Source organism: Argopecten irradians, chromosome 2, assembly GCF_041381155.1.
Source record: "Argopecten irradians isolate NY chromosome 2, Ai_NY, whole genome shotgun sequence".
NCBI classification, from domain to species: Eukaryota; Metazoa; Mollusca; class Bivalvia; order Pectinida; family Pectinidae; genus Argopecten; species Argopecten irradians.
Window position 1 is genome coordinate 17,515,453 of NC_091135.1, and position 19,440 is coordinate 17,534,892.

Genomic DNA, 19,440 nt, shown 5'->3' on the forward strand with positions numbered 1-19,440 from the left:
CATTGATGTTTTTGTTTTGAACATTTTATGCCACATGGAAGTATGGTGTGGTCAGTGGTGATACGTGAACGAAGTGGTTGAAGCAAGGAAGCGTATCCACATACATCAACGTATTGACGTAATGCATGTGCTGATTGGTATCTTTCGTTTACGCATTGTTGACAAGTATTGATGGACAACTTGGTCAAATTATTCTATTTCATAATGAAATTTGAATGACTAAAAAAAGACAATGAAGAAATACAGTTTAATTCTACATTAAAACAATTACTACAATTAATTCGCTTAAACGAAAATGATGTATTATTTTCGCATGGAAAAGTGAAGTACCCGGAGAAAAACCACCGAGCTATCGTAAATATATGGCAACTACTCCATAGATGTAACCAAGACGTAAAGGACTTTTGGCATAATGACACCTCTTAAAATCGAACATTATTAATACCAGCCTAAAATAAAAGAAATGCTACAAAAACTGAAAGTCGTTTTAAATGGATATAGAAAAAGAAAGATAAAACCTTTTTTTAAAAAAGAAAACATTATGGAATGTTATGCTCCGGAAGCCTTGTCTACTTCACCGCAGCAGCCACAATACAAATCTAGTCACAATCTTAAGAGCGACACTCGGATGGTGAATAAATACACTGAACGAGTAAGCTGAAGCTGCTTACTTCCTGGCGACCTCAGGATATCTGTAATATTACTTCTTTCATCGACTAACATAGCAGTGCTCAGTATGATTAAAGACACTTCCCAGACCTTCTTTAACTTTTCTCTTTCAAAGAAAGTGTTGATATGCTTTCATCAAACAAGCAATATATTGACAAGTTTGTCAGCGGTGTGCACTGGAAACCAAGGACGTTTCCTTACCTTGATCTTTACTTTCTTCATGTTAGTCACACAGGTTCACATCTAATTTACATGGCCTGCGTGACGGTTTCAATTTGCCCGAGTTTGATATGTATCTATTTGGAGATAGAGCATTCATGTTTCTCCATTGACCTGTCTCTGTGACAGTCGGCCTTACCTGTTCCCATTGATTCATGATTCCTTCATTCATTCAATACTTAATAACATCACGATTTCCATTATAGATGCAGACTATTGGCCGACAGACATGTGACACCTTGGTACTGCACGCTCTTGTATGATGGTCGGTCACGATCTCCTCAGGAAATGGTACTGCCAAATATAGGTAGCTTTAGTCCAATTTCGTTTTGGTAGCTTTCATTCTGCAAAGTTGATGATGTATTACTGATTATATGACTTCCCTAAATCTAAGGCACTGGTGATAAAACATAAGAGAGCAATATTTCAAGCATTACACTTAACATCCCGTGCTTTTTTGAAAGGTATATTTGACCGGAAAAGGTCTTAACTCGAAATACACCTGCATATGAGGTCAATTTAACATGAAAGAAACTCTCGGAATTTTCTTTCACCAGGTTTTTTTTAGATGAAATTGACCTGATTTTTTTACATGACACTGTATTGTCTACCTGAATTCACACGACATGTAAATAAAACCTGTGCGCCTTTTGAGTTTATTACTTTTAACCCTGCTATGTATATTTACATCACATATTAGTCAATGAAAAGACTAACTTCTTCAGACCTATATAATGGCTTTTACTCTGAAAAAAAGTCCTAAGTCAAAGTTATTTATATTTCACTCCCTGGTTGGAATTTCATCTGCAAAGTAAGTAATATTTTTTTATATAAATTTGAGATACAAGCTCTGTTTAATACGACATCAAGTATCCCTGACCTTATACGTTATAATGCACTTGTTAGGTAATTCGATTGCACATTATTGAAAAACAAACCCGGATAAATCTACAAAGCCATATAGACAAAATATTGTTGCATACGAGTAAAATTTATTTTCTTCAATTCCGGACTTGACAGTGATACTGCATTCAACGTCCATGTAGTTTGGTGGGCGATTATTGTAAATATATATTTTCAATTCGATGATCAATTCGGCGAATGTGACCTAAATGTAATATTAACCAATGAAATAAAAATAGTAGTTAGAAATCCCCCATTGCAACACGCTAGTCTCTTCAATGAAGGCTGCTCGGTGTCGTAAAAGATTCTTTAATATATCATTCAAAAAAAGTCTATCATTCTTAAATTGTAAAATAAAATTGCATTTTAGAAATGAATGTAAAAAACATCTATTTACTTACAGCATTGTGCCATTGCATGCCTATTTTTCTTAGCGATAGTATTCGCTTTAAAGATTAGCATCGTTTTCAATCATCAGGATTGAGGAATACCATGAATAAATCGATCAAAGGGGTTTAAGTTTCAATTTAAATCAACGTGATAGCATGCAAACTGACAATTGCTGGGTTACTATAAAGAAATAGACCGAATAAAAAAAATATATTACATCATCCGAAGCAATTTCTAGTTTTCTCTTTTTACAAAATATGATCAGTTTTTCTGCCACTTTTGACTGATACGGACAGCGATAGAGATGCGAGGACATGGTATGATGCAATCGTTGGGATTGGTTTTGAACTCGGCTGCGTTCAAGGCTGCGTATATGTCACTCTGCGTGACAGGACTCCCGTTTGATTCCGCATACTGTTCTAAGGTTTAATTAATAATGTATACAGAAATGCAGACTTCCGTAGTTACAGCCGTGACTTCCGTGTCAAAGAAACGACACGTTCGTTAATAGCAGATGAAATGTCGTAAGATAGTTTGTTCAGCTTTAACTTTTCAAATTCTCTTCTGGTCAGTCCCATAAATGATGCTTTTCCTTTAAAAGCTCTATTATGTAGAATTTGGTAAAGAATTACAGTCGTTTGAGGTTTAGAATGGTTGAAGGTTTAAGGTGATATGCTCTGCTGATGAAGTATACCATCATAGATGGAAACTTAAATGGAGTGAAACAAAAATTTAATTTGCTTAGTATTGATTTTTCAGTTAATTTAGATGAAATGACTAGTATCAATTACACAAAAGTGCAAACTAATATAAAAAATATCCTTGGGCATTGGTCAAGGAGACTCCTTACTCCTATTGGAAGAATTGTAGTTTTGAAATCAATTATTATACCTAAATTCAATCATTTGTTTATAACCATTCCCACTCCTGGAAACTCTTTCATTCAACATTTGAATACTTTATTCTTTAATTTCATTTGGCAATCACCAGTTGATAAAATCAAAAGAAAAACATTAATATCAAATTATGAAAATGGTGGTCTTAAAATGGTTGATATTTCTGAATTCATATCTAGTTTGAAATCTACATGGATGCGAAGGCTTCTTAAAAGTAATAGAAAATGCTGGATTAATATTTTTGAAGCACAACACTTCCCAATATCATATGTATCTGATTTAGGAACTGATTTTATAAAAAACCATAAAACAAATAATACATTTTGGATGCATGTTTTCCAGGCATGGGTTAGGGTATCTGAAGCAGTACAGGTGAGAACTTCTTCAGAATTTTTAAGACTTCCTTTATGGTACAACCCTATTTTTTGCATTGATAATAAATCCTTTTTTAACAAAAAATGGTTTGATAAGGGTGTTCGAAATGTTTGTGATTTATTAGACCAAGAGAATAATTTTCTTTCTTTTAATGATTTCAAACAAAGATTCGGTATAGAATCAGAAAATTTTTTGCTTTATCGAAGTATATGCAGTTGTATCAAGAAAATATGTAAGAATCTAAATTTAAACCTTAGTATGTTAAATAAACTAGATAGACCATTCATACCTAGCCATATTCATATTCTATTTAAAAGTATTAAGGGATGTAAAGACATGTATCTTTGTTTAATTGAAAAAAATAAAGGTTTGATAACATCAGAGCAGAAATGGAAGCAACAAGCTGTCTTTAGAAACATACACTGGAAAAACAAATATAAAATACTTTTTCTAATTACCAAAGATACATCAATACAATGGTTCCAGTATAGATTACAGCACCGTATACTCCCTTTGAATAATTACTTAAAAATTATAAATATTTCTGAAAATAATATATGTAATATCTGTAATACAGAAGTTGAAACCATAGAACATGTTTTTTGGTATTGTCAAAAATCTTTTGAAATATGGCAAGGTATGAAAAGAAAAATATATGAAAAAACTAATAATGTGGTGGAATTTAAATTAGAAACAATACTGTTTGGTGAGACTGAATTTTTTTCAATACCTCTCAATTTTATTATTCTTTATATGAAGTTTTATATTTTTTCTGTATCAAGAAAAAAACAAAACATAAATATGCAAGGTTTGAGTGAGTTTTTGTTAACAAAATATGATGTTGAAAAAAAGCTGTCAATTAAAAATGGAAGTATTGAGAAATTTGATCAAATATGGATCAATTGGAAATATATTTTTGAATAGTTCTTGAAATATGCCAATCTATGTTTGTATGATGTTTTTATGTTGTAGTACTTAAATATGTATGATTTGAATCTTTTTGTTTTGTTTGTGTATTGTCTATAATTCTTTATATATATGTGTGTGTGTGTGTGTCTTTTTGTGCTAGATTTTGTTTGTATATACAAATGTTTTATTCACTCCACTACAAACATTAAACCAAAACAATTAAATTCCAAATCTTAATGTGAACAGAATACTCAATATACGCGTAATTTTCTTAAAATTTTTTTTCCTTTTTTCCCTTTAACTATAATGGCTCTAAAAACTTATATTTATTGTTTAAATTGATGAATTGATGCATGCTGTGCGAGAGCCCTCCTGTGCGAGGACATTATTGTTCGGGGAGTTGACCCCAGGGCACCCCAACCCTGGCAGCTCTCACCAAATTACCGATGTGTATATACATTTGTTGCAATGCCACAAATGTATATACACATCATACTTAGCTGGGGGAATAAAATATTTGTACTGTAAAAAAAAAATGGTTGAAGGTTTAAGGTGATATGCTCTGCTGATGAATATATTTTCAGACGTTTTAGTATTGCCATCCTCCTCTTCATTTGCTATTTCCCTGCCCAGATGTCGTCGCCTCTCAGATTTATTAGTTCTTATAAGTCTTACTTTAAGTATGTTATTCTAACCTCTTTTGGTAATTAAGAGTAATTATATTGTCCCCACCTCCAGGGTCTAAAGGGTAAAATGACTGGAATTTCGAAAATTCCCTCAAAGCAAAAGTGATGTGGAAACAAAGGCAATTTAGTGTATTTATGACCATGGGTAAGGGGTAAAGTTTACGATAGCTTTTGTAGACAAACACAATTAGTAGAACTATTAGCATGATATGGCGAATTAGTCCGAATAATCTCCAGGGCCTGAGAGTCTGGATCAAAAGGAGAAAAATGACTAAAATCTAAAAATATCGTCTCATTTTACAAATGCAATTGAATCAAATCCTTTTCATAATAAATTAAAGTCACATTATGTTTTCGTAATAAATTTAATCGAAAAAAAATTACCAAATCTCATCAAATGATAGAGTTGATATTTTTATGGCGATACTTCTTAACTAAAAATGTCGTAGGTATTCATGATTGTCGCAATGATGGGGGATTCCGTTTTTACGCTCTGTTGGTGCCACAGTCCACACCTAGGGAAACATCACAATTGAGAACCGCTTGAAAATTGTTAGGGAGTTAACCATGGAAAGTCAGTTTCTTGGGAATAGGTAAGTATTAAGCGAACAAACAGTTTTGTACGAGACCATACAATGCACTCTACACAGGGAAGAGTGCACACAGTCCACACGTAGGGAAACATCACAATTGAGAACCGCTTTGTATAACCTTTGACCCAAGGTATGTTTGTTAACTGATAGATATTGACAGACGACGCTAAATGCATGGTTATCTTACTTAAATCTTTAAATTCTTTAAAAACTATTATCAGAGATTGGTCATATGAAAATTGATAGGGAGTTAACCATGGAAAGTCAGTTTCTTGGGAATAGATAAGTATTAAGCGAACAAACAGTTTTGTACGAGACCATACAATGCACTCTACACAGAGAAGAGCGGAGCAGGTACACGCGCTCGATTAAGAGGCAATACTTCGCTCTTTTGAAGTTTTGGTGTACAAGTGCGTGTTTAAAGTCGTCAGAATGGAGTATACAGTTCTACTGAAGTATTGTGTTTTTATTGAACTAAAGAAGAAGTAGTTTTATAAGGATGAACATTGTAAAAAATTGAATATCTAAACATGTTCTAAATTTCCCCGTGGTGTCGCTGGGACTTGCCTGGTGATCATCCGGATACGTACAGGCACAAAGGCTATTTTCAGACAAACACATTTACATGTTTTATCTGTATATATTTTTTGATATAATTTTTGTCGAAACTGTACATATTTGAACAAAATTAAGTAAAGATAAATTCATAAGGATCATCGATGTTTAGTTTGTAGAGCATTCATAAAAACATAATGGGACTTTAAAAGATAAAAGGTAAAATCACATTGTCATTGCAAGATTTTTAATGATTTAACTATTTTTTGCATGTTCACATTAGTCCTGACTGACATCAAAAGCCTGGTGGGTGCATAAGTCCATCTTTCTTGTCTTCTGTATCAGAACCCAGGTGGCAGTTACAGCTCAATAAGTCTGGTGTACTGTTTTTAACGTCACCATTACGGCGGCAGGATATATTGGCTGAGTATCACGGATGCCATTGTTAGGTTATAGGTAGGAGTTAGGTGTTAGAGTCCGGATTGTTTATGTTTCAGCGTTATTGACTATCACATGTCTGCATCTCTGTATATCATTCATGACAGTATCTGTACCTTCAAATTTACCTCCGGCATCATATTAGTGTTTTACGTAAGAGATTCACATTAGGCAGCGTCACCAAACCATCATAAATGTAAGTATGATCACATTGTAAAATTTATCATTAAGTGTTTGTTTTGATAAAATGAGCAAAATTAAGACCATTGAAAAGCAAAGCGATTTAAAATAAATGATTTAATGAAATGTTTTAGAGTTGGTGAAATACCTTGGTACTTTTTGGAAAATATCTTCATATCTTTACAATAATAAATTGGATATCTTTTGTTTTCATTTTACAAACACTCCTTATTGTATTTTTCAGACAGAAACATTTGTTTCCATGATCGTCATTAACACAAGTTTTCGAGTTATAAAAAGTTAGAATAGGCCGGAAGTCAAGAGGTCACGTGATACTGTATTGAGATAGCATTAGCATTTAAAAGCCATTGCTTTTTCGCTCAATCACTATCCATCACACAGGCTCCCAGCTTAACAATTTATGGGACAAAAATACAACCAATCACTTTGAGTCAATCAGTCAAAGAAAATAAAATCGAACTTAAAATTTCGTTTCAACCGGAAGACATTGGTGATTGATTTCATGTCTAAAGTTCTTGGAATACTTGATATTTTCTTATGTATTTAATACTGCATTGTTTTTCGCATCCTTTCCTACCATTGTTCTTTAAATAGGTCAGTATATTCATCATGTCTAAGTATCATTAATAAGTCATGAACAGATTTTGATATCTGACCAATAATTAAGTTGATAGTTATTTATAAAATATTTATGTCATTACATGTGATGCAGGCAATAGATAAAATAATGCAAATGTCCAATCTGTGATATCTGACACACAACACAAACTGTACTTAAATAAGACCCGGACTGAACTAAAAACCCAACACTCAATATAGAATGTCCTGCCAAGCATACGATTACAGAATACTTTTCCCCCCTTTTTGACTTGTTCTTTTGCGAAGGTAAATGGTCCAATTAAGTTTTACAATTTATATCATATATGATACAAAACTCCTTGCATGCCACATACGATATTTTTTTGGGTAATTTCCACACCTGACAAATGCGAAAGTATTTGCAAAATAAAAAAAATCTGATTGCTATTTCTAGGGACGTGCCGTAGAGGCTTTTAATCATATACTATATTATATAGTCTATATTATATATATCGAATTGTAAATGTTTCAATTCATTTATTTGGTTTTACAACACGGCGATGAGTTTTAGTTAATTCCTGCTTAGTATCTCCTCTAATCTGTAAGAGATGATGACTGCCTTATCTTTACATACAAGATTCCATTGTGTTAAATCAATAAAATTTATGCCAGAAATGGAGAAGATACATTGTTTTTACTTTTGCCAACTGAATCATCTTACAAAATATCTCTAAAATTCGTTTGCATAGTCATTCACGAAAGACCTTAATGCAGGGATGGAATTACAGTTGTAGTCAGGATACAACTATTTTACAATAAGGAAGTTGTTAAAATGGCTACCCTGTTTCCTCTTTTTTATTCTGGAGATGCGAATTTGTTCTGTATGCTTAGATATGGTTTTCAGATGTTTATTGAATATTTTATTACAATGATTGGTTATATAAAACGACAGGAAAACGTGGGGAATACCTACCTCAAAAATGATAAGAATAGACCGTCATATTCTATTTTTGGAAACAAAAAACGAAAGCTGGCCAAAAGCGAGGTTATGATGAACAACAAACTTGCTGACATGACAAGGAATATTAGTTTTCCACATTTAAAGATTATTTTCTAATTTACGATGGTTGCCAATGAAGTTTAAGCCATATCTGTTATAAAACAATTTTTATTTAGCGTAAGAATGATAAGTGAAAAGTCAAACGAGACTTTTCATTCGACAGGGCACCGCGAAGGGAGGTTCCTGACTTATTGCACATATGTACATCACGCAAGTATAAAGTGGGCAGTTGCTCCCGTCTCATGCATTACAGTGATCCCTTTTTATTTACCTACTTTCCCAATCGCGCACGTTACTGACTCTTGACGTACACTGTTTTCTATCGGAATTCGTTTGTGTTTGCTTCACCCACGTTTTTGACCCACCATTTTGTTTACATATGCAGTGCATTGTGGGAGGTTACTAAAGTTCAACACCACTATACTATCGTTACAAAATTCGACCGGGCCGGTTCAAAATAAAGAAAGATGGAATTTCCATGATAATTATTTTATTTGACACATTTGCACAATAGTTGATATATATTAAGGTATCCGACACGTCTTAAATATGTATTTTACTCAAATTTACATGGTTTATTTAGGTCCCTTTAAATTAAAAAATGACCCTAAATCATATTAAAAAACACAATTACTGACGGAATTTTGTAAACTAATATACACGTATATATTATAAAAAATAGTGCATCTATATTCTTGTGTTTTCCAAATAGTTTTTTCCCCGAAATATGGGAGATTTTTTATACAAAAGATTATTTCAAACTGATTTTTTCGTAAAAAGTATATGTCGAAGTGTTCCCGCCAATCGTATGCTCTATCCATCATATTCTTTATTGGTCGTACCAACGCCTGATAGAACAGATTTATTCAAAGTCGATCGGCACTTAGGACATTATGAAAACGACGAAATTATATACATGTTCTTAGGTGTTAGTTTTCGGAGAATAAAAATAATAACTGTCGAACTAGCAAAACGATTTAAGAGAAATTACTAACACTGTGGCTATGGCACCAGTACAACTGTAGTTCACTGGTCGTCCTACACCAGGTTATAATAGACAGGAGCCTTTTACTGGACATCAAACTTATCTCAGACTAGCGTAAAAGCCAGAAAAAACCCGGGTTAATGACAAACCTTTTGTGGGCGTGAAACCTTACCAATGTAAGTGTCCAACTTTTATAGACTGGATCGAAACCTCGTCTGTTAATGTAGATACCAGCATTTTGTGTGAATTTGTCGTTATTTCGCCCTTTATCTGTCCAGCCCACTGACATTACTAAGACATTTGGTCACAGTAATTACAACTCGTTCTGTTCCCAATGCCTCTTATCGAAGTGATATGTTTCGGCGCTCGTCCAGTTCGAAAATAATCTGGATTATAAACTCTCGTTAATGCCAGAAGTCGATAGCGAGCCTAAACCATGTATCGTACAGTGATCCAATATGGTCATAAAATATTGAATCAATTACATCGCTACTGGTGAGGCACCATTATTCTTTGCAGTCATATTGCAGTTGTAATGTATTATAAGTTGAAAAAATAAAACAATATATTATAAACTTAACTTGCCTTGTCTCTATCTCACCATATGGAATAACGTATCGTCCAACGACGAATGAAACCTGGTTGAAGGCCAATCACTTTATTTGTAACTTATTTGGAAAAGGTGACAAAAAAGTTGACTTAATAAGCTTCTACGTGGTTTAGTTAAAAATTCGTTTAATAACGATTTCTGTACAGATATAATGAGAGATTGAAGAATACCAAGAATCATTATTTATTTCTATAAGATCATCTATTTCAACCGAGTGATATCGTTTCTGATGTCATCGGCCTCGAAAGGAAACAATCATCCTTCCTGGATTTCTTTTTTGTTTCCTATAGGCAATTACTAACTCAAGTATTTCCCTAAGTTAATGTGCGCCGGTGAATTCGGGGATTTTCTCTATCACTGATTCTACTTCCTCTCGACACCTTCCAGGAGTCGCTATACGTTTGGCCACACTTGCATCCTGGCAATCGGTCGGAGTTATTGCGTTTACTTCGTTGACATTTCCATTTCCTTATTATCACATAATTACATAACAATATCTACCAAAATGTGTTCGGCGTAATTTAGAGAGAGGTTGTCAAAAATTATAATTATAGCTATTATTTGATAAAAAACTTGATCAGCAACAACGTTTTTGAAAATCTTTTAAGGTCTTTTTTCTCTCACTATCGGTCACTTAATAAACTCGTATAAAACTGAAATATTTCGATAGCGTTCGTCTTGCAAAACCTATAGGTACAGTTACCAAATATAGATATAGTTAATAAGCGACCAATGAACTGTACGTAATTGTTGCTATTTATATTCAATGATTACATACATATGCTATTTATAGTAAATTATTACTTATATATCCAGCCAAATTATTACGTAGCACGTAGTAATACGGTGCCCTAGAATATGTTGCTAGTGTAGTGCGAGTGTATTTATATATAACTCACGCCTGCGGACATGACAGCCATCGTCTGTGTGTTTCCTCTTTTCAAACAAAAAAGAAAAATTGCTAGAGACGCCTTTTCATTTGTAAATAACACATGTGGACCATTGGTGTTGTATATACATCCAGCTGGATAGTTTATGTCTTGATACATGTATTCATTTGATGATATACTTATCAACCTGATGTTTGATAAATTCTGTGTTATGTACATATAAATACATGTTATCACTTACATTTATCATTATGCATACAATCAAACACGAGAGAAGAGGTATGTGTAAAGTTATACATAATTACACATCTTTTTGAAATACAACATTAAATTTTTATTACAAGGATATACACGATGCACACATGCGTGCAGACGGAGTGGTAATCTCTATTGATATATCTAATCTGATTGTTTTAGAAGTTTAAGCCTAATTCATCTGTTGCGCAATGCAAAATACCCTCACATACTCATGCACAAATGTTGACTTCAAATTTTCTCGAGAAATTAACATTATTTTTTCAACACGGCCATTTTATTTTATTTTGGATGAAGATACCTTAGGATCAGCTGCATATCGTATGCTAATCAGAATATCCGATTTTTTTCTGAGTTTCTATTTTGCTTTTTTTACGTTTGTTTTAAGAGAAAGTACTAAGCAACATTTACATTTTAAGCATGATATTCGAATTGTAACTGCTGATTCAGTGCATGATCGGATTAGGCGACTTAATCTGGAATCTCAAATCTAGTGGCTACCTAGATCAAATATATATTGGTTTTCTGTCAATATCAATTGAAAAGTTCTCAACAAGGCTTTTCTGTCACTACAAACCAATTATTTTCAAGATTTTACTCTTTAATGGTGAACACAGGATGTTGAATGTATTGATATTGTTTGCTATAGCCTCGAGATCAAGGTTCCATTTTAGTTGCCTCCAACGATCATGTAATGGGACATCAGGCAAAATTCTAACATACTTGCAATGTAGATGTTTTTTGTGCTTCTGTCATAAAACAAACTTAGATAGTTTGACAATTGCTTAAAACATGGAAAACCCAGTAGATATATAGCTGACAGAAGATACGTTTCATTAAATATGACCCAATTCATACCCTCACCTAGCTCATGTGACCAAAAGATGCAATCATCTTACAAGCAGACCATGACAGAAAAAATCTTAGAAAATAAAGTGTTTTCATCTCATTAACCACGAAATTAAGAGTACAAATTAAGTCACCATTTACGATCATGCACTGGGGCAGCAAGCACTATTCTAACATCCTACCTTCAGTACATTATATGCTTAGTGGACTGATGATACCGTCAATTGAATTAATTTATGCACGTAATCTAATTTATGGACGTAACCTAGCGAATATGACCATAGGATGTAATAGTCTTAAGTAGCTCATGTCAAGATCCACATGCAGTACTAAACATCAATCTCAAGCTATCAAATCGTTGAAAAATCTTAGTTACCAGCCTAATGCCTAAAAAGGTCACTGTGACCTACTTTTTGAATTTTTCATCAGTTTTCTGAACTGAACTTCACAAACCAATATTTACATGCATAAACTGCAAAAAGTATTATCTCTATTCTAATATTTAATTAGTTAGGACTTAAACAATGAATATGTGAATTTTCACCCTTTTACCTTTAATCTCTGAAATTACCATCAGCGCAGAAAAAATGCATATTCTGATTAGCATACAATATGCAGCTGACCCTAAGGTATCTTCATGCAAAATATTTTGCATATAACTGAGTGGCCGTAAAACGGCCCAAAGTGATACTCCTCCTTAAAATGGAATTTGGGTGAAGAAATATTTGTGATATCAATATTGATATAATACGGAAATGGCAAAGAATGAAAAAATATTGTATTATTTCAGTCAGGTGTAGCTGCATGATAAGAACCTATATTTTTTTTGTAAACTTTGCTGCTCTGCCTTGTTACTGAACTACCTCAATGATTATTTGAATTTTCATTGATATGAATATAAAATCAGACTAGCAGTCCTCTAGAATGACTCGATATTGATAAGATATGATTTTTTTTACATTCACTTATATTGTGGTCGAATTATAAAGAATTCTGAATACTCTTTTACGCTGAAACTCTTTTCTTAATTGTGTCACTTTGTTTGCTTACTTTCCCCATTATCCTTTTATATCAATTGGTGACCTGATCCTAAATTATATCCAATTGTTCTATTCCTATATATATTTATATAATCATTTGGCGGAGCCATGCATGCCTTCTTCACCGGATATCTCCTAGAACACACCATTTTTTCCCCTTTTTAATGCATGCGACGTCCCCCCACCCACTTAGTGTCTGGTTATTAGCAGTGTATGTTTCGATCATCATGTTACACGTTAGCGGAAATTGTCAGACAAACTAACTTGTCGGAATTTGACATTCTTTATCTGACAGGTTTGGGCATATATTCCTCAAATAACACACATTTTAAATGGAACCCAGTGATAGCGTATTTATTTTGCTCGCATCGGATTCTGGACACGTTCAATAGCTTTATGATTTTGTTCGATAACTGGAAAACATGATAATGGGAAGGGATAATAAAGATAGGAAATGTAACACCACAAGAGCGAATTCATGCTAAAAGTACTTAAAATATTGGTGATAAATGACAAGCCAAACAAAAGCTTACAAAGTTTTATTTCCAACATTTCACATATATGTCTGCTATAATGTCCATTAACATTGTCAAAACAAGACACCTCATGGATTCCAAAAAAGAAACAGAAATTCTAAAAGTCGAATGACCAAAGCTTTACTTTAAAAAAGACTAAGCATGAAAATATTACTAATTTAATCATAATGCATTTAATATTTACCTATTTATTTATGGATTATTTAAAATTCTGCTAAATGCTGCCAAATGAAAAAAATGAACGGTTATGATTAAATATAACATTAATCCACATAATCATAAGGATGAAAATATGTTCAAAACACAAAAAAGTACCAGAATGTGAGAACCATGCGCTTCGAAAAAATGAGCGGTATCCGCTTATGATAAAGTTACTATGAAATAACCAACCACTGAACATATTAAGAATAGCTTTCATCTCATAGGGTAAAGGATGATCAACCACCAAAGTAATCATTTCAGCTTTTATGTATGTCTTCCTGAAAAAAACCCACCTACCAATAATTGAATGCATATCATAAAGTCCGTCCCGTATGTCTGTAATAACTGGACAAAAAAGATACCAGTTTATGACATTCTTTGTAGGAGAGTGGTACGGTAAATCGGCAGTAAATCCCAAATAGATTAATTTAACAGCTAGAGGAAGCGGCACCGATACTATTAAACGGGGCACGGTGGACAGTCGCAAACGTCTGGGACAGATAAAGCATTATTAATGGTGTTGAGAATGCCGACTTCCAAATCCGTATTAACTCTTTCATTTTTTGGTTCTTTTCAGATTTTCATACCTTTGGTGTGGAATCCTTAGAACAAGTTTTATGAAGCAGCTATGCTGAAAACGTCTATATACATGCTTTATATACGAATATTGAATCCCTTAATGGTAGATTGGTCTGTATTTCTTGCAAACAGGACTTTATTTCTGTCCTGTCTTGCATCGTCAAGCAAAAACTGCGGGCAATACGAAGGTGGGGCTATCCGTAGAATTAAAATTCGACATATTCGTGTTGTATTTAGTATTGGCCTCTTTATAGTGCTATTTCACTGCCGCATACCGAAGTAAACACCAAACAGAACACCCAGTCACTTTATCTTGTGGCGAACGCTCAACTCAAGGCCAAAAAAATGACAACATATCCAAATGCCTTTAACAGATAACAGTCCCATGAGAACAGTTGAATTATATTCCATTTAATTTTGTTTTAAAAATCGTCTATTTTAATAATTACCTTATTTATTTACTTCGCGCTTATCAAGATTTCATTAAACAAAATTATTGTTCATATTCATTTAAATAAGTTGATTGACTAGCTTCAGGTAGGGCGGTAGTGTTTTTACCTGCTGCTTTTATTGCTTTAAGGATCTTTCCTTTTATTCCTAATAGGCTTTATTTTCTCGAACGTCTCCCCTGACACTATCTCACTTTTAACATTTAATTGAACGCTCTGGGCTCTGTGCCCTGACCGAAGCACACCTTTATAAAAGTAGTGGTTTTTGCTCCTGCTTTAACACTCAGCATTAATGGAGTAGGACGACTGGTTCGCCCGTTATATAATAATATAAAACAACTAGAACAGTAGAAACAAACGTAGATCTGCTTCCATACGTTCTAACGATGAATATTATTTTTCTTCCCGATCTTCCCGTACCAAAGGCTCTATTCCAAAAAGCATTTCAATTATCTTTTATATTCCTCAAGTACTTCCTTGTTCCTAACGTCTCCTTCAACACCACCCAACATTCAGTCAGGAATTGAGCGCTCATCCCAGGGAGGAATTCTCCGGGTTCCATCCCCTGTGTATAAAACACCAAAATTCCACTAAGACTCGCATCACAAACATACTGTGGCCTCCCAAAATCCACACGCACTTTCAAACAACAAATACTTTTCATATACTGTATTTAAATGACCATGACTGTTAATATGACCTTTACACAATCAACTAACTAACAAAAATCGTTTTCGAGAGGAGAGAAGGTGTTTTCTGTTTGTGCTAATTCTCTTCTCAGAAATCTATCATAAATATAAGTTAGCACATACTGATAAAATTAATTGTATACTTTACAGAAGGAGTATAGCAGTCATTCGTCTTCAGAATGTACAGTGGTTCTATTTTCATACTTTAAATATATTATACGATGCTGAAGTGTTATTATAGCTATTATATATCTTTAATGTACTGCTACCTGTGTAATAAATGATGTTATTTCCAAAAGCGTTCGGCAATAAATATAATAATGTACACAATAATGATAATTGACTTCAACACTTCATTACCTCCCTTTTTATATCTTAACTACTCAAAACATAAGTAAAAGTGTCTAAACGAAAGATGAACTAGATACATGCATAAACCAATAATGGGTTATACACCGATTTATGTCAGTTTAATTTCTCATTAATGTTGCTTTTTAGATATTTACAAAATTAAAGCATATTTTTCTGGATGTTATGTCTTTATCAGTGATGATAATGGCATTGCGTATTGACAACAAATGCCTGCTATCAACAATCATCATCATACATATATAAATCCATATGTGATATAATCTTATTGGTAATGAACACGTTCATTGTTTTGAAAAAAAGAGATGCATCTTGTATAACGTAAAAATGTCGTCGCCGTGCCTTTGATTGGCTGGTACAACTGTGTAATAAGTGTACAGAAGGTATGTTGAACTATGGGGAATTAATTAGAACATTTTGTTATCATGTAGCTGTATCTACTGCTCTACGTGTATATAGGTCCCTAGCATACACAGAGAATAAATGAACACTACCTCTTAAAAATATCATAGTTAATATATTTGTTAATCATTTTAAGAACGTTTGTTTACAATCATGCCGACATATACCAGTGGATCATGGGTTACATTCCCGCAGTTTCCTACCAAGACAAATCATGTTTTCTTAATGCATAATGATTCATTGGTACCATGATTGAATGTTACTGTGGAAACAACTAGCTAAGAGAAAACTAGAAGATTAGGCACCCCAAATCAAATGTTAATCGAGTTACTAGTTTGCTGGTTAATTATGATTTTTTTTGCAAAATGTGTGAATCCGCGTAGTATTTCATAAAATAAAGCCTTTTAAAATGTATAATTCTAGTGATTTTTCAAAGGATTCTTTTTCCAAATCAATACGCAACGTCAATGTCTCTCTTGTGACATTAGGAAAAACGTCGGGGTTTCGCGCCATTCTCGGATTATTTTCCATAATGGTTTTCAAAAAAGTATTGGCTGATTAGAAAGCCAGATTTGGTATGAAAACAAAGAAATATTAATTATTCCCTTTTGCAGACTACATCACAGTAGTCACCAGACATGTGTTAGATCGTCAACATTAACATAAAGAACTTAACAATCTCGGGTTTAGAAATAGATTCATTCCTAAACTGATGAGTGGAATCGATCTATCTGTGTTCCTAACACTAAGCATGATAAATACCAGAACCTGTCGTTAACGTCGATACGGAAGCAGATGGTGATATGGACATATTATCGCCTCGTCATTATATAATTACAAGTGAATTTCATGCTCTGCTGTGCGATACATCATTCTATCTACCGGGATTTCAAAATCAAATCAAGGAAATTGTAATGGAAAGTACAAATATTTCCTGAAAATCTGATGAAAGTGTTATCAATTATATAAGTCGTCAGATGTTGCGTGCGGTAGATGCTTAAAATACAACTTCGTGTAAATTGTTTTTTATAAACACAGATATGAACTAGATGTTTCTCATCGCGTTATTGGCGGAGGGAAGGCCTGGGCGTCAGCAGACAAAGTGGACACACGACTATAATGTCAGTATCGCCATACCGAGGTCTTTGATGCCATCGTGGCTTTTTTCGAGAGAAATAATTTTGTTGTGTGTGTTCGTTCATCATTTTACTGTATCTATATTTGCAAAACAATAATAAATTATAAATAAATTGGTGGGCAACAAAGCTCTGAAAACTTCGCCGTGTTTAATAGTGTATAGTTTGGCTTGTTCAAAAGATAACGATCATTATTACTTTACTCCTTATAGTATTGCTGGTGTGTATAAGAAGAGGGAGATAATAGAAATGTATCGTTGAAAAGCGAGACGGTCAAACGTTTGAGTTGTAAAACAGGAGGTGCCCTAGATAAGCGAGACAGTTGTACTTTTTAATATTTTATGTCCTGGTAGACATACTTGGTCCCGATTTCAAGGGACAAAACAACACCTAGCAAATGTAAACTTATGTCAAAAGACTTCTTGATTAATTGTTTTTGAGATATTGGAACCGGGTCCCGAATTCTCGAAGCAAAAGAAAACGACTTTAGTCAAAATGTAAGTTTTCTCCTTATATATATTATGTAAAACATGACTTAGTCTGATTTGTAAGGAAGAATTCGTTCTTGAAAAATTGGGGCCTGGTTACCGATGGACGACCTTGTTTAGTTTCGTCCCAACCTTCCTCTTTTCTGTAAGTCTTCAACTACAGATATACGATACCATATACGACTGGCGTGGGTATCGAATTAATCGCCCATTCTGTAACAGGGGAATATAGAAGCAAGACCGGAGTTTGAACCCGGGACCTTATAACACTAGCCAGATGTTCTGCTTATAGAAATTCCTGGTCACCGATGATTTTTTCTTTCAATTTCCTCTTTCTCTCAAAGTTTTTCAACATTGATACTTTTTTTTATTAAGTTGCCACCGGTCTGGATAATACATTCACATATATCGTCCATAGAAGTTAACCAGTTGACCTCATGTAGGTAAACTAGGTCGACATGTGTCTAGGTATTTTAATGAAAAAGTTATCATTGTATGACAAAGCGACAATTTGTAAGATGACTTGACAGAACAGGACGGTTTTGGTGTTGCGTGTATTTAATCATTGTGGCCATGTACATATCGGAATCATGCATTAGGCTCTCGTGTTATGTGGTATTACAGGAGATAACGGTTTCCCTTTCTCTCTTGCTCTCTTCTTTTCATTATGTGATGATGTGTATCTATTTGTTTTACTTTTCCTTCTGAAGTTTGATATTGCGCTTTCCATCTGCGAATTTAATATCGTCTGGCTTTTTGTACATTGTTATTGTAGACAAATGGGTATTTCACAACTAACGTATTTTATGCAATCAGAAACACGAGATAGGTAAAATACTTCGACAACATCAAAGTTTACCGAACTGAATGATGGTGTGATTTGTTTCGATAATTAATTAAAGAAAATCCCTTGGCGTCGCTCTCCGTGGTGTCACAACATTCTGATGAAGCATGCCGATACACCTTCTAATAACACTAGCTGCAGATTGTCGTGTCGCATGGTTGATAAGACAAAAATCTGTGACATTTATCCCCGACATGGGAGAACAGAAACAAAACGGTTTGCTATATACTATACATGAATATGTTTTGATAAATGAAAAGTTGCATTTATATGTTATCTGAAATCTACAGCTCAGCGATACATTTTGTCTGAATAGTTTCGCCATAGCAACAGCGTGAAAGCCTTAAGGGGTATATTGGTTTCCAGATTCAGCCTTATCGAGACATGCTCATAATGGAATATTTCAAACTAAACGCAATATCTATTTCTTGTAAACTTATCTACTGTTGAGATATTCCCCACTATCGAACTCCTAACCAGAATGACGTTTTAATGTATAACCGCTCTTGGTAGTGAAGCATGGTTACGCGATTCTTGTTCGAGGCGACCCGGACGAAAAAAAGTGCTTACAAAGTCTCTGTGTATCAGTTTTACATTTTCAGGTTATTACAATCGCTTATTGATTAATAATAAGCAAGCATGTGA